Here is a 14,272-nt window from a genome sequence, read left to right on the forward strand (position 1 = left end):
TTCTCCACAACCTCGCCAACATTTGTTGTTGTTAATTTTTTAATATGTGCCATTCTCACTGGTGTGAGATGGCGCATCTCACTATCACAGTTTCAATTAGAATGTCTTTGGGGAGTTAAACATGATCACAGCTAAGAATAGATCCTGCCACATTGCCAATAGGGTTCTAGAGACTTCTAAGGAAGATAGGCAGGTAGAGACACTTACCACCATTGGCAGACCTTGAGACCCATACAGGAGACCCACAGAAACCTCTAGAAGAGTAAATCTATCCAAAGGTACAGATGTTGCAAGTGCATTCTGGTGGGACAATACTGTGCCCCTGCTCATGTAACCTGTACAGGCTAGATGTTGAGAGTTCAAGCTAAAATCGCTCATTGAAAGTTTCAACAAAACCAACAAAAATTCTACTTGGCTATTTTCCCTGTGAGTTTATGGAAAATTAGATCAAAGTCATTGAAATTAGATTTAATTTCAAAAACATTTTGCTGTATTATTTAAAAAATTGAGATGGAGAAAAAATATTACTAGTAACCTGTCTTAGCAATTTTTGAGCTTTTTTTCCATGGTTTTCTTCTGAATTTTTAAAAAAGATTTATTTATTTATTTATACAAGCACTGGGTACAGTCAGAAGCACGGGAGGGTGAGAGAATCCACCAAAGCCAGAGTAGGGAACAGAACAGGCAGACCGACGAAATACACTGCTGAGGGGAGCAGCGGGCGCAGCGGGAGAGGTCTACGCACCATGTGGGATCCTCGCCAGTGGCCGTGGATCAAACCAGCTCTGCAGAGGCTGAGGACAGCTTCGCAGCCCAGCGCTCAACCGCTGCGCCACCAGGGGAGGCCCTCTTCTGAATTTTTATAAATAAGTTACCTGTTTATTTAACTAGTATCTTTAGCTTTTTGTTTTGTTTTGTTATTGCGTGGACTGATTCACTGTTGGAATGAATGGAGGACTTGGCTACACTGATTTTGTATGGACGATGGGCTAGTGCCTGATTGTTATTTCCTCTGAATACACTGTAACCCTAGAGAAGACTATTTTCTGAGGCCACACTCCAATACCCACTCATTTGTTTTTCATCATCATAGAAATGGTCACAAAAATGGAATGGGGTGGGAGAATTGTTCAAGTGACAATGAAGAGCAAACAGAACCACTGAATGACATCCTGAATCGACTCCAGTCTCTGATATCTTTCTGGACTTCGACTTCATCTGCATGCTGATGAGATCTCAGGTGCCAAGATATACAACTCTCAGCATGCCATGAACCTGATTTTCTGAACAGGGAAGGCATAAAAGACTGAACATGCATGTGCTCACTCTCTTGGCTCACATTCCAGTCTCCACTCAGATGATGCTGCTGGCAGGGAAGATGGTGTTTGGCCACATGCTTGACTATTAATTCCCTCTCTCTCTCTCTCTCTCTCTCCTCTCTCTCCTCCCTCTGCAAATAATTCTTTTTTTATCATAATCAATAGTTATTTTATTTTATTTTTTTTGTTTGTTGATTTTTTAAAATAAATTTTATTTTTATATTCCCCATAAAATTGCAACCCCCTTATTTTGACCCCAATCCCTCCTCTCCATGCCCCCCAGCCCCATAGAGTGTCTCTGGTTCATAGTTTTTTGTTGATTTTGATTTTCACTTTCTTATAGTTATTCATTTTCCTGGTCCCTTATTTAAGTTTTCTATATTCCTGCTATAAGTGAGACCATCTGGTATTTTTCTTTTTCTTTCTGGCTTATTTTGCTGAGCATGATCCCTTCCACCTCCATCCATGTTGCTGCAAATTGCATGTGTTTATCTTTTTTGAATGCTGAGTAATATTCCATGGTGTATATGTACCACATCTTCTTGATCCAGTCATCTATTTTTGGGCATTTGGGTTGTTTCCAAAGTTTAACGATTGTAAACAGTGCTGCTATAAACATAGGGGTGCAGGTGCTCTTTGGAATTGGTGTTTCAAATCTCACTCTGCATGTCTTGTTTTGTGTCTTGTCCCAAGTTCTTAAGCATATGGGTGAGGACTCACTACCTAGGTCATCCCCATTTTCCCCAGAGTAGACTATGACATTTCCAATTCTTTTTCTTCTTTCAATAATGTCTTATAGGTTTCATCTACAGGCAACCTACAGAATGGGGGGGGGGGGCACAGAATTTACATACCATACATCTGACAAGGGGTGAATCTCCAAAATTTACAAAGGACCTACATAATCCAACAACAAAGAAACAAATGATCCAATTAAAATATGGGCAAAGGAACTCAATAGACAATTCTCTGAAGAAGGCATTCAGATGGCCTATAGACATAGCACAAATTTTCAATATCACTTATTATAAGGGAAATGCAAATTAAAACCACACTGACATGCCATCTCATCTTGTGAGAATGGCCCATATGAAAAGAACACAATATACACATGTTGGTGAGGTTGCATTGAAAAAGGAACTCTCATCCTCACAGTTGGTGGGAATGCAAACTGGAAAAGCTCCTGTGGGAAATGGTATGGAGATGTCTCAAGAAAATAAAAATGGATATCCCATTTGAGCCTGCAATACCACCATTAGGTGTCTATCCAAATAACATGAAAATTTTAACATAAAAACACGTACAACTATGTACGTAGCAACACTGCTCACAGTTGCCAAATCATGGACCCATCCCTAATTCCCTTCAACAGGGGAATGGATAGAGAAAGTGGAGTACATATTCGATGGTCTATCATACAGCTGAGAAGGATGAAGTGGTGGCATATGACATAAAATGGATGGACCTTGAGGTGATTATGTTGAGTGAAATAAGCCAAAAAGTGAAAGATGGATTTTGGATGGATTAACTCATCTGCAGAACATAAACACCCAACAATTTCATGACAACAACAAAAAATAAATAAAAATTTGAACATAGCAAAAAGAAGATAATGGTTACCAAAGGGAATAGGTGAAAGGGTGGGGGGGATGGGCATGGAGGAAGATGGGGTATGGGCAAGGGTGGCTTGGTGGAGGCCATAAAAGTAATGATTTATTCACCTATACATTAAAAGTTTGAATACTATCTATCAAGCCAAAAGAAAGAGAGAGACTCCTCATCCCATTTGCAGTCACTGAGCATGTTGATTGAGGAGGAATATTTTTGCATAGGATCTGAATTCTTATGTACAAATATCAATCAAACATCCATTGGGAAATTAAATAAATAGATAGATAGATAGATAGATAGATAAATAGATAGATAAATAAATTTGAAGTTTTCGCATCTTCGTTGCTGTTACTTTCTGGGGATGAAGGTAAGACCTCTCTAAACACCTCTGTAGTGACAAGATCATTTTTTATGTTCACCAATACTCAGATAATTCTGATATAAACAATATTAATTTGGAATTACAATTAGGATTTTATATCAAAATGAGTTCTTTGAGTATAATCCGGTATCATAGTATATTTTGCTATAACATTTCACACAAATTATATATATATGCGTGTGTGTGTGTGAGAGAGAATACATATATATGTAAAAATATAGGAAACAGAAATAGGCAATAAGAAAATGCTAAAATCACACAAAAAACCTCCTACAAGATGGCTGCTGGTTGCATATTGGAGAATACCGTTCCAGGAATTTTCTTTTTCTTTTTTGGACATGATATCAACAAATTTACTCAATATGATGTAACTACAAATACATTTTTATAAGGAACACATGGACTTTACCATTATGTCTGATGAGCTTACATATAAACTGTTACTCTACTAATATGTCCTAACATGTTCCCATCAAAAGCTTTCTTCCATAGCTTTTAACACTATACAGATGATTCTGTCCCTTAGGGTGGAGGAAAAAACAAACAAACAAAGAGAAATCCCCACCCAGAAAACAAAAACTAATAAAACTGCCACACAAAAGAAGCCAAATAGTCCACAAAACATACTCCTTTCCTTCTGAAGGTTTTAAGATGCATTGTTGTTTGTCATTAACCAGTCTTTTACTATTAGGCTTAAATGGCCAATTGCGATAAACATTTCTGAAACTTCTTACACCACTGATCAAGACTGGGGTGGCAGGTATTGGGGATAATATTCATTTAGCCTTCTGAGCTTTCTGGGGAGGCTTGGTGACTGCCAGCTCCAGCTGCCTACTTGCCCACTGCTTTGATGACACCCACAGCAACTGTCTGCCTCATGTCACGAACAGCAAAATGGCCCAGAAGAGGAGCGTTGGAGATGCTCTCAACACGCACAGGCTTGCCAGGAACCATATGAATTATGGCAGCATGACCAGATTTCAAGAATTTGGGGCCATCTTCCAGCTATTTCCCAGAATCACGATCAATCTCCTTTAGCTAAGCAAACTTGGCAAGCAAGATGAACCATGTGGCAATCCAGTACAGATGCATATCCAGTGCTGATTTGGCAGGATGGTTAAGAATAAGCACCTGAGCTCACAAGCCAGCAGCTTTTATTGGTGGGTCTTTTTTTAAAAGATTCATTTAATTTATCCATGCATATAAAAACTGGGGTGCAGGCCAGAGGTGCGGGGGATGAGAGGATTCACCAGAGATAAAGCGGGGAGCAGAACAGGCAGACCTACTGAAATACACTGCTGAGGGAAGCAGCGGGCAAGATAGGAGAGGTCTGCTGTACATGCGGATCACCTCCCTGGCCAGGGATCGAACTCATGTGACAGCGGCTGATGATAGCTTGATAGCTTGATAGTTTCATAGCTTGACAGTGCTGAAACCTAAACCCTGTGCCACGAGGGAGGCCCTGGTGGGTTATTTTTGCTGTCACCAGCCACATTCTGCCTTTGACGGAAACTTTCTTGACTTTGAAGCCCACATTGTTCCCAGGAAGAGCTTTACTCAGAGCTCCATGGTGCATTTCAACAGATTTTACTTCAGTGGTAAAATTGACTGGGGCAAAGGTGACCATCATAGCAGGTTTTACAACACCAGTCTCAACTTGAAGTCCAAATGCTACTGTGTCAGTCTTGTAGTCAATTTTCTTACTGTAGGCGTAGGCTTCCTTATTAATTTCCTTGTGTCTCTTCTGGCTGTAGGGTGGCTCAATCGAATCCATTTTATTAACACCAACAATTAGCTGTTTTATATCCAATGTATAAGGCAGAAGGAAATGCTCATAAGGAAATGCTCATACCTATTCTTTGAGATACCGATTTCAAATTCGCCAACACCAGCAGCCATACTCAGGACGGCACAGTCACCTGAGATGTGCCTGTAAGCATGATTTTGATAAAGTCTCTGTGTCCTGGGACATCTATGATAGTCATAACATTCACTGGCCTTGAATTTCCAAAGAGAGAGAGAGAGAGATGGTGATACCACACTCATGTTCAGTTTCCAGTTTATCCAAGACCCGGGCACACTTGAAGGAGCAATTCCCATCTCAGCAGCCTCCTTCTCAAAATTTTCAATCGTTCTTTTGTCGATACCACATTCATAGATCAGATGACCAGTAGTGTTAAACTTGCTGGAATCAACGTATGCAATGACATGTTGGCAAGAGGCAAGAGGAGTCTTGCCTCTCAATGTTGATAGGAGTTTTTGCCTTTCCCAACTTGATTTAATTGAGCTGTGGCTTTCATGATACCTGTGTTTTGGTGACAAATCCGTTGTGAAAAATTCCAGGCATTTCCTTATGAAAATAGAAAGAACTTTCTTTTATTTTTCTTTTTTAAAACTGACATCATTCTGTTTATACTGTTCTGAAAGATTTGTCTTTTAATTAAAAAAATAATGAAGTCATATATGTACATTATTTGAAATTCAAATCGTATAGTAAGAAATAAAATGAAAATTAGGAATCTCAGCATACTCTGTAGGTATAGTCATTGATATTTTTATTTTTTTAAAGATTTATTTATTTATGCATATAAGAACTGGGGTACAGGCCAGAGGTGTGGGGGTGAGAGGATTCACCAGAGACAGAGTGAGGGAACAGAACAGGCAGATTGAATGATACACACTGCTGAGGGGAGCAGCAGGCAAGGCAGGAGAGGTCTGCTGCTCCATGTGCATAGCTGCTTGGCTGGAGATTGAACTCTGCAGTGGTTGAACTGCTGCAGTGGCTGCTGATAGCTTCATAGGTTGCTCTTAACCCCTTGCACCACCAGGGAGGCCCCTCATTGGCATTTTTTAATGTATCCTTTAAAAATTACTTTAAGGGCCTCCCTGGTGGCAAAGGGGTTAAATTCCAAGTGCTATCACCAATAGCCTCACCTGCTGCTCCCCTCAACAGTATATTTCAGTCAATCTGCCTGTTCTGCTCCCCACTCTGTCTCTGGTGAATACTCTCACCCCCACACCTCTGTCCTGCACCCCAGTTCTTTTATGCAGAGATAAATTAATTTTTTTTTAAATTCTATACATATCCCAGGATATGCACCCGCATACATATATGTTATTCATGAGAATGGCATAATGGTAAACCTATTATTGTGTGCATTGCTTTTAAAAATAATAATATTTGTTATCAATATCTTGGAGATGTTTTCCTATCAGCATATACTTACTTCCCTTAGTCTCTCTTCCCCTTCACAAAGTATCAGTACTCACTGTTTTGAGTCATGAGACTTAGAAACTCATGGAAAAACAATTTAAATTCTATGTGACCAAATATAAATATCATTAAGAAGGAAAAATTATCATTAACAAAGAACGGACTCTGACTCTACATGAGAAAAAACAAACAGACATGATTTCGAGTTCTAGATTGTGCCAATAGGAAAACAGTCTTGTCTCTCATCGAGTTCTTTCCTATTATTGTTGCATTGTCAGGCTTATAAATCTGCCCTTTGCCAATGGAAAAAAAATGGTTATATGAGTATACATCAGTCACCTCTCTATTATTATAGTCTTGGGAATGAGCTTTCAATATAAATTATTTCTATAATAGAAATCTATTATCTATTAATTTTTATCTTTGATTGATCATTACCTATGCTCAAAATCACCTATATTCATTACTAAAACCTCTGTAATACCCTAAGCTAACAAATGAAAAGTAATGATAGTTTATGACATAAATTATTTGAAATATTGTTGAATAACAAAGTGTAGTTACTCTGAGAAGCTCTGCAGTGTTGAACCAAGTTTTTATATCAGTTACAGAAAAAGACCTTTGCTCTTTGTAATTTTCTTGCCAGAAAATCTTGAAGCTTGGGGGAATTATACCCTCATTAGACACTTAAGTTTGAATTTTTAATCATAAGTAGGTCATCTTGAGGTTAGCTTATGTAGAAAAAAATTATTTTGAAGAAAAACAATTGGTATGAAATTACAGTCAGATTATTATAAATTACATTTGGTTCATTGCTTTAATGGTTAAGAGACATTTGGATCAATAGGATTTATACTATAACTTTTCTTTCTTATTTAATTGGAAGTATCCATAATTCATGGATGTAGACATTACCAAGAATCCTTAGCAAAAGACAAAAAGATATACTCATAACTATCAAACACAACTGGGGACAATTACATTGTGTTGGTGACCTAGTTAAAATAGTGTCTGTGTATAAATAGGACGATAACTTGATAAAGCAAAAGAGTCTCAAGAACCTTTTCCGTTTTCATTAACTTGTAGTTGAATTGAACTGCAGCTATGTTATAGTTTGGGTAGAGTGCTATTTTTGTATTTCTACCATTGGCATTGAAAAACTGACTTTCCATTTCCCTTTCAAATACTCTTTGCTGAGCCTTCTTGGTGGCGCAAGGGGTTAAGTCGCAGCATTATGAAGCTATCTTCAGCCTCTGCAGCACAAGTTCAATCCCCAGCCAGGGAGTTGACCCTCATGGCACAGTAGACCTCTCCTGTCTAGCCCCTGCTCCTCTCAGCAGTGGATTTCAGTAGATCTGCCTGTTCTGCTCCCCACTCTGTCTCTGGTGAATCCTTTCACACACACACACACACACACACACACACACACACACACACACACACCCCTCTGGCCTGCACCCGGCTCTTGTATGCAAAAAGAAATAAATATTAAAAAAACAAATTATTTTTGCTGTGTCTTGGCTGCTTAGGGCCCATTTTAGGCCTCAGATGTATGTCTCCTCTCCTTTGCTCCTTCCCTCCTGCCTTGCTGCAAAGAAGGGGGGAGGGAGAGGGGTCAAAATGGGAGGGGGAGGAGCACAAGGGACTATGGTGATGTTTCCAGGTGCTGTGGTGGTAGGAGAACTACAGGGACTACACCTGAGAGAAGAAACAAATTACTGTACAAAAATGAACAATGATATAAGAAAATAAATAAATAAATGTAGAGGGGGGAAAATGAAATAAAAAAAAAATAATAAAGCCTCAAATGTTCAAATTAGAATATCATGTTCCTGACCATTTTACCCCAGCAAAATTTACCTAATCCTCTATTTCCTGTTTCTTCAAAAATTCATTAGAATCTTTCACTAAATGGCAATAGGTTGGAGTGTGTTAAACAGATATATTAGTCTCTGAAGATAATGAATGCCTCTACCAAATTGAAATGTACTCAGATACATGAAGAGTGCTTCTAATGGTGAAAATTTAGGGCCATGTGGTAGTCTGGTGAAGGTATTTTCAAAGTCCTCATGGCCTCCTCAATCATACCACACAGTCCTTCCTTGTTGTGAGACTGACTGTTCAACTGCTTGGTATCCTTCATTGCTAATACTGTCATTTAATTTTTGAATCCACCATAATCCTAGCTGAGGAAGATATGGTCTGCTTTACACAGTGGAATCAGTTCCAATTTGTTGCTACTAATGCAAAATGATTATTATATATGTCTAGATGCATCTAAAGAGGGTATTAAAGATATGACTGAGTGAAATCTTGACTGGATTTGAATATCAATAGCCAACTGAGACAATTTTTTTCAAGAAATTCTCAAATATTATGCTGGTTCTTCTTTTGAGAAAATGTAAATCTTTTCTAAAAATCACAATTACATTTCCATGTGATAAACAGCATGAAGTATTTTATAAACACTATTTATTTTGAAGTTCATAGTAAGTTTGTGAGTTAAACAAGATAGAAACTCTCATTCCCATATAACAGATTAAAGTGATTTGTTCAAACTCACCAGCCATTTAGTTGCAGAGACTATGTCTTCTGTCCATCCAGTATAATTTGACTTGTAAATAGTCAGAAGATGCAGGATCACTGAAATCTGACAGGTAAGGCATTTCTCAGGGGAGGGTGATGCTTACTTTCATTTATTCTTCCTTTCCTACACTCAAAGGAAGATGGTTCTTGTTAATTATGAAAGAGGGACCTCCCTGGTGGCACAAGGGGTTAAGCACAGCACTGTGAAGCTATCTGCAGCCTCTGCAGCACGAGTTTGATCCCTGGCCAGGCAGGAAAGTGACCCATATGGCACAACAGACCTCCCCTGTCTAGCCCACTGCTCCCCTCAGCAGTGTATTTCAGTCAGTCTGCCTGATCTTCTCCCCACTCTGTCTTGGGTGAATCCTCTCACCACCCCCACCTCTGGCCTGTACCCCAGCTCTTGCATGCATACATAAATAAATCTTAATGAAGAGTTTTTGTCATCAGAGCTATTGGATGTGAGTTTAAAAAACTAAGCTAGTGATCTGGATTATATTTCTCTTTGATATTATATATTCTGAAATTTAGGAGCATACAAATTATTGACTTTCCACTGTTCTTCTTAACCTAATGCACATTCTGCATTAATCTGAGGCCTCCACAGAGTAACCTGAAAGTGAAGGTATTTAGAGAATTAATATATGAAATATTCTTTTTTTAAAAAGATTTATTTATTTATTTATATAAGAACAGGGGTACAGGCCAGATGCACAGGAGAGTGAGAGGATTCACCAGAGACAGAGCGTCAGAACAGGCAGACTGACGAGAAATACACTGCTGAGGGGAGCAGCGGGCATGACAGGAGAGGTCTGCTGCGCCATGTGGGACCCTCGCTGGCCGGCAGGGATCGAACCAATGCTGCAGAGGCTGCGGACAGCTTCACAGTGTGGCACTCAGCTGCCTGCGCCACTAGGGGAGGCCCTGAAATATTCTTTTACCCCACAGTTATTTGGTAAGAATTTTAGAAATAGAAGTAAAATAATGGGGCAGACAATGAGATGGACATGAGATGGTGGTTATTTTAAACAACACTGTTAGGGATGGCTTTTTTGTAGAAGTGATATTTGACCTGAATTCTGAATGAGGAAAAGTGGGGTGAAAATTCCTGGTAAATGGAGCAGAAAGCACAAAGATTCTGAGGCAAGATCAGTTTGATGTGTTCTTGAAACAGAAGAGCAGTGTGAGTGGGACATAGTGGGCAAGGGATAAGTGGTTAAGATATAAAATGGAAAAGTAAGTAATGCATGGATTACATAAGAATGTCTTAAGATCTTACTTCAAATGAATAAGACCTTATTTTAAATGCAATGAGAACATGATGTAAAAGGAGTCATAATTTTGGAGGAAAATGTTGTATGGAAATTATTTATCTTCATCAACCATTTGTTCTTAAATGGAAATATTTTTCCAAAATTTGTGACATTACAAATGAAGACCAGAATGAGATACCATCTTACACTTGTGAGAATGGTCTCTGTCAAAAAGACCAGAAACAGCAAGTTTTGGTGATGCTGTGGGGAAAGGGAGCACTTCTACACTGTTGATGGGAATGCAAACTGGCCTAGCCTTATAGAAAGCAGTTTGGAGACATCTCACAGCATTAAACATGGATCTGCCATTTGACCCAGTAATTCCACTCCTAGTCATCTACCCGAAAAATTTGAAAACACTAATTTGAAAGGAACTTGCACTCCCATGTTTATTACAGTGCTATTTACAATAGCTAAACTATGGAAACAACCTAAGTGCCCCCAAATAGATGAGTGAATCAAGAAGATGTGGTTAAATTGTGGTTTGTGTGTGTGTGTGTGTATACACCATATACACACCATATATATATATATATATATATACACACACAATATACCATTGTATATATATATATATATATATATACAATAAAATATTACTCAGCAATCAAAAAAGATAAACTCATGCTGGGCCTCCCTGGTGGCTCAGACGGTTGAGCGCAGCACTGTGAAGCTCTCCACAGCCTCTGCAGAATGGGTTCTATCCCGCCGGCCTTGGAGCAACCCACATGGTGAGCAGACCTCTCCTGTCTCTCCTGCTGCTCCCCTCAGCAGTATATTTCATCAGTCTGCCTGTTCTGTTCCCCGCTCTGTCTCTGGTGAATCCTCTCACCCTCCTGCGCATCTGGCCTGTACCCGGTTCTTGTATAAATAAAATAAATCTTTAAAAAAAAAAAAGATAAACTCACGTCATTTATAGCAACATGGACGGAGCTTGAAAGGATAATTAAGTGAAATAAATCAAGAAAAAGCTAAATACTGGATGGTGTCACTAATATGTAGGATATAAAGTAACTAAATTCAAAATCAGATAAAGAAAAGCTTAAAAACTAACCCTTGACAGCTCACTGTAGAACTGGAACATAAGGAAGGGGTTAAGGGAAGGGATGAAGAAGGGGCTAGAACTAAGAGTGAAGGAAGCACAGTAACTGTGATGGTGGATTATGAGTGAATTGATGGCGGTTGCACTTATAGCGGCAATACCTGCTGAGGGTATCCAAATATTGACTCAATTATAAATAAACAAATATAATGGCATTATAGCTCAACTTGTAGAAACTTAGCCTACTTAATGTTAGGAATTTACCTCCCTACTGCCACCCATATTGGTGAACATAGAGTTGTTTTCCTATGAATGGGGGGCATTTCTTTCTGTATCCTTCTGGAATGCTTAATTTCAATCTAGTAATTTTTTTATTGTTATGATTATATTCTGAAAGGACAGTGAAGTCATTTAATTGTAGGAAGAGAGGGGGTGGAGAAGCTATGTTAGTAGCTATTTTATTCTTTGATTCTAGAATTTAAAATATCAATAAAGCAATAGTGTTTTGGAAAGCAGCAGAAATGTATCTTTGTAAAAAAATTCTATAGACACATTTTTTCTAGGTGATCAGACACAACTGCCTGCATAATGTAATATCAACTCCTGACCACATCACTCAGTTTCCATTAAACCTGTAGCTCAACTTTAACTTTATATTCCACTAGTTCAAAAGTTCTTTTGAGAAAAGGATAAAAGTGTCTAAATATCAGTTATAAAGGACAAAATGTTCTTTGACTATCTTTAGATAAAAAGGTATTCTTCTTTACCATAAAGGCAATATTTCTCCTTTCACATTTCTTTAAAGATTAAAAAAAAAGACTTGCTTTGTAGAACATGAAATCCTCCCCCTATAGAACCTAATGCCTAAAATGTAGTGAGATTCCAAACACACATACACACACAGACACAGACAATTTTTTCCAATGTGCTTTCAAATTGCTTTCTTCTTTTGATTAACATCATTAGCAATGACCATGAAGAAAATCTCTGATTGCTAGGGGGAAGTGCAGTAATTTAGATGAAACGTTTCCCTTTGGGTTTAACTCTATAGTTTGGTTTAATATTATTTGACATTTTTGTCCCTTGTATAAGTCTTTTTTAAAAATTTTCATAGAGTGAAAGAACAGTTTATTTCTTTTAGGCTACTGCCTGCTCCTTGCTGTTCAAAAGGACACAAGAGTTTTATTTTTATCCTTTTTTCTTAGCCTCTGAGTGGAATGCTTGCCAAGGTTGGGGAATTGATAACAGCAGGAGATTATGAAATGGCTTTAATTCACAAGCAGCTCTGGACTTGTAGTTTTTCAACTCTAATAATGAGATAGAGTTATGCTTTCCTGACTTCTTATGTGGGTAAAGAAATTATTCACTGATTTTCCACTTTCTGTTCAGTGGGCTAGGAAATATTGACAGTGAGGAAAGAAAAGAAGATATATGTCTTACAGAGTCAACAATCCTCACTTCTAGCTGGCTGGAGATGAAATATGTCAGTGGACAACTCCAGTTATGCAGGAAAGGAAGAAAAGTGATCAGACATTCCCTGAGCACCACTACAGGCTGAGCATGTAGTAGGTATTTAGCATATGTTGTATCGGGCTCACACTTTGTGGAAGTAGATATTACTCCCTTCCATTAACTGAAGCTTAAATAATTGAAATGATTTGTCAGCATCATATCAACCTGTGAGTTTCATAACTTGCATTTTAACATGAGTCTGCTTATGCTATTTTTCCACTACATTATGCTTTCTTTACAGATAATCAAGAATGCTGCAAACAGCCTCTTTGTATACTCCCCCATTCCTATTCACTGATGTATACATTTGGCACTGTGCATCTCCTTGAGGACACCATGTTATATCCCTTTGAGAACCATGGTGTATCTTCCCTAATGGGGTAAGAAGTCTGGGTCACCCTTGTGCGTATGTATGCAAACCATCCCTACCCACACATGATAGTAATAATTATAGTAACATTGATTGAGACTTTACTAGGCCAGGCTTCTGTTAAGGATTTTTGAAATATTATTTAATACTCACAACAACCCAGGGGATGAGAGTACTTTTGTCGTTCACATTTCAGGAAATGGAGACACAAATAAATAGCTTGTTCAAGAGCTGTTAAGAAGCATAGTCTGAATTTGAAGTTGGATAAACTGTGTCTTTGTCCTCTATATTATACTCTTGTTACATACATGATGGAAGAAGGAAAAAAGGGGAATCAACCAAGTATAATGGAATATACTAGGCTTAGGTGCTCTTCAAATATTGTCTGGAAAGCATACGTAACACTTTTGACCTTATTGGCCAACTGTGCTTTCCATTTCAGTGGTGTTTTCAAAATGAGAACAAAGTTTTGTAATCAAATATGCCAAATATCAGATTACTAACTGGTATTTGCTGAGCCCCCACTATATTTTTGGTATTGCAATCAGAATTTAGAAAATCATAAAGAAGATCCAGTCACCACCCTCACAAACTTTCCTAGACTCTGCTTTTAGTGTCAACATAATAAATCTATACCTGGAGATATTCTTGGGAGTATGCTTTTTAAAATCCATTCTAACGGGCAAATTGAAAATAAAGGACTTATTCTAGCATCTAAGAGAAAACACATGGTTTATTGAATCTGAAAAAGTGTGATTGGCAGCAGCAAACTGAGTGATGCATGCTCTCATATTTTCCAATGTAACTACTGATTCTAGGTGATGTATAATTGGGTTATGAATGGTATAAAATTCCATTAGGAAGAAGAGGATAAGGTTTAACCAAATAACAGCATGCTGAAGTCCAGAAATTGTTTTATATGT

At 38.2% G+C, this 14,272-nt stretch overlaps 1 pseudogene across 1 annotated transcript; it reads right to left on the reverse strand.

Annotated features, from left to right (window-relative positions):
- Positions 1 to 4,088: 4,088 nt before the first annotated feature.
- On the reverse strand, positions 4,089 to 14,023 carry LOC311187592 (putative elongation factor 1-alpha-like 3; annotated as a pseudogene). Its single transcript has 3 exons — positions 13,986 to 14,023; positions 4,755 to 5,617; positions 4,089 to 4,443 (listed from the first exon to the last, which is right to left on the reverse strand). The product of its transcript is annotated as a putative elongation factor 1-alpha-like 3 (transcript).
- Between the last annotated feature and the right edge of the window lie 249 nt (positions 14,024 to 14,272).

Source organism: Talpa europaea (assembly GCF_964194135.1).
Source record: "Talpa europaea genome assembly, chromosome: X".
In the NCBI taxonomy this organism is placed as follows: domain Eukaryota; kingdom Metazoa; phylum Chordata; class Mammalia; order Eulipotyphla; family Talpidae; genus Talpa; species Talpa europaea.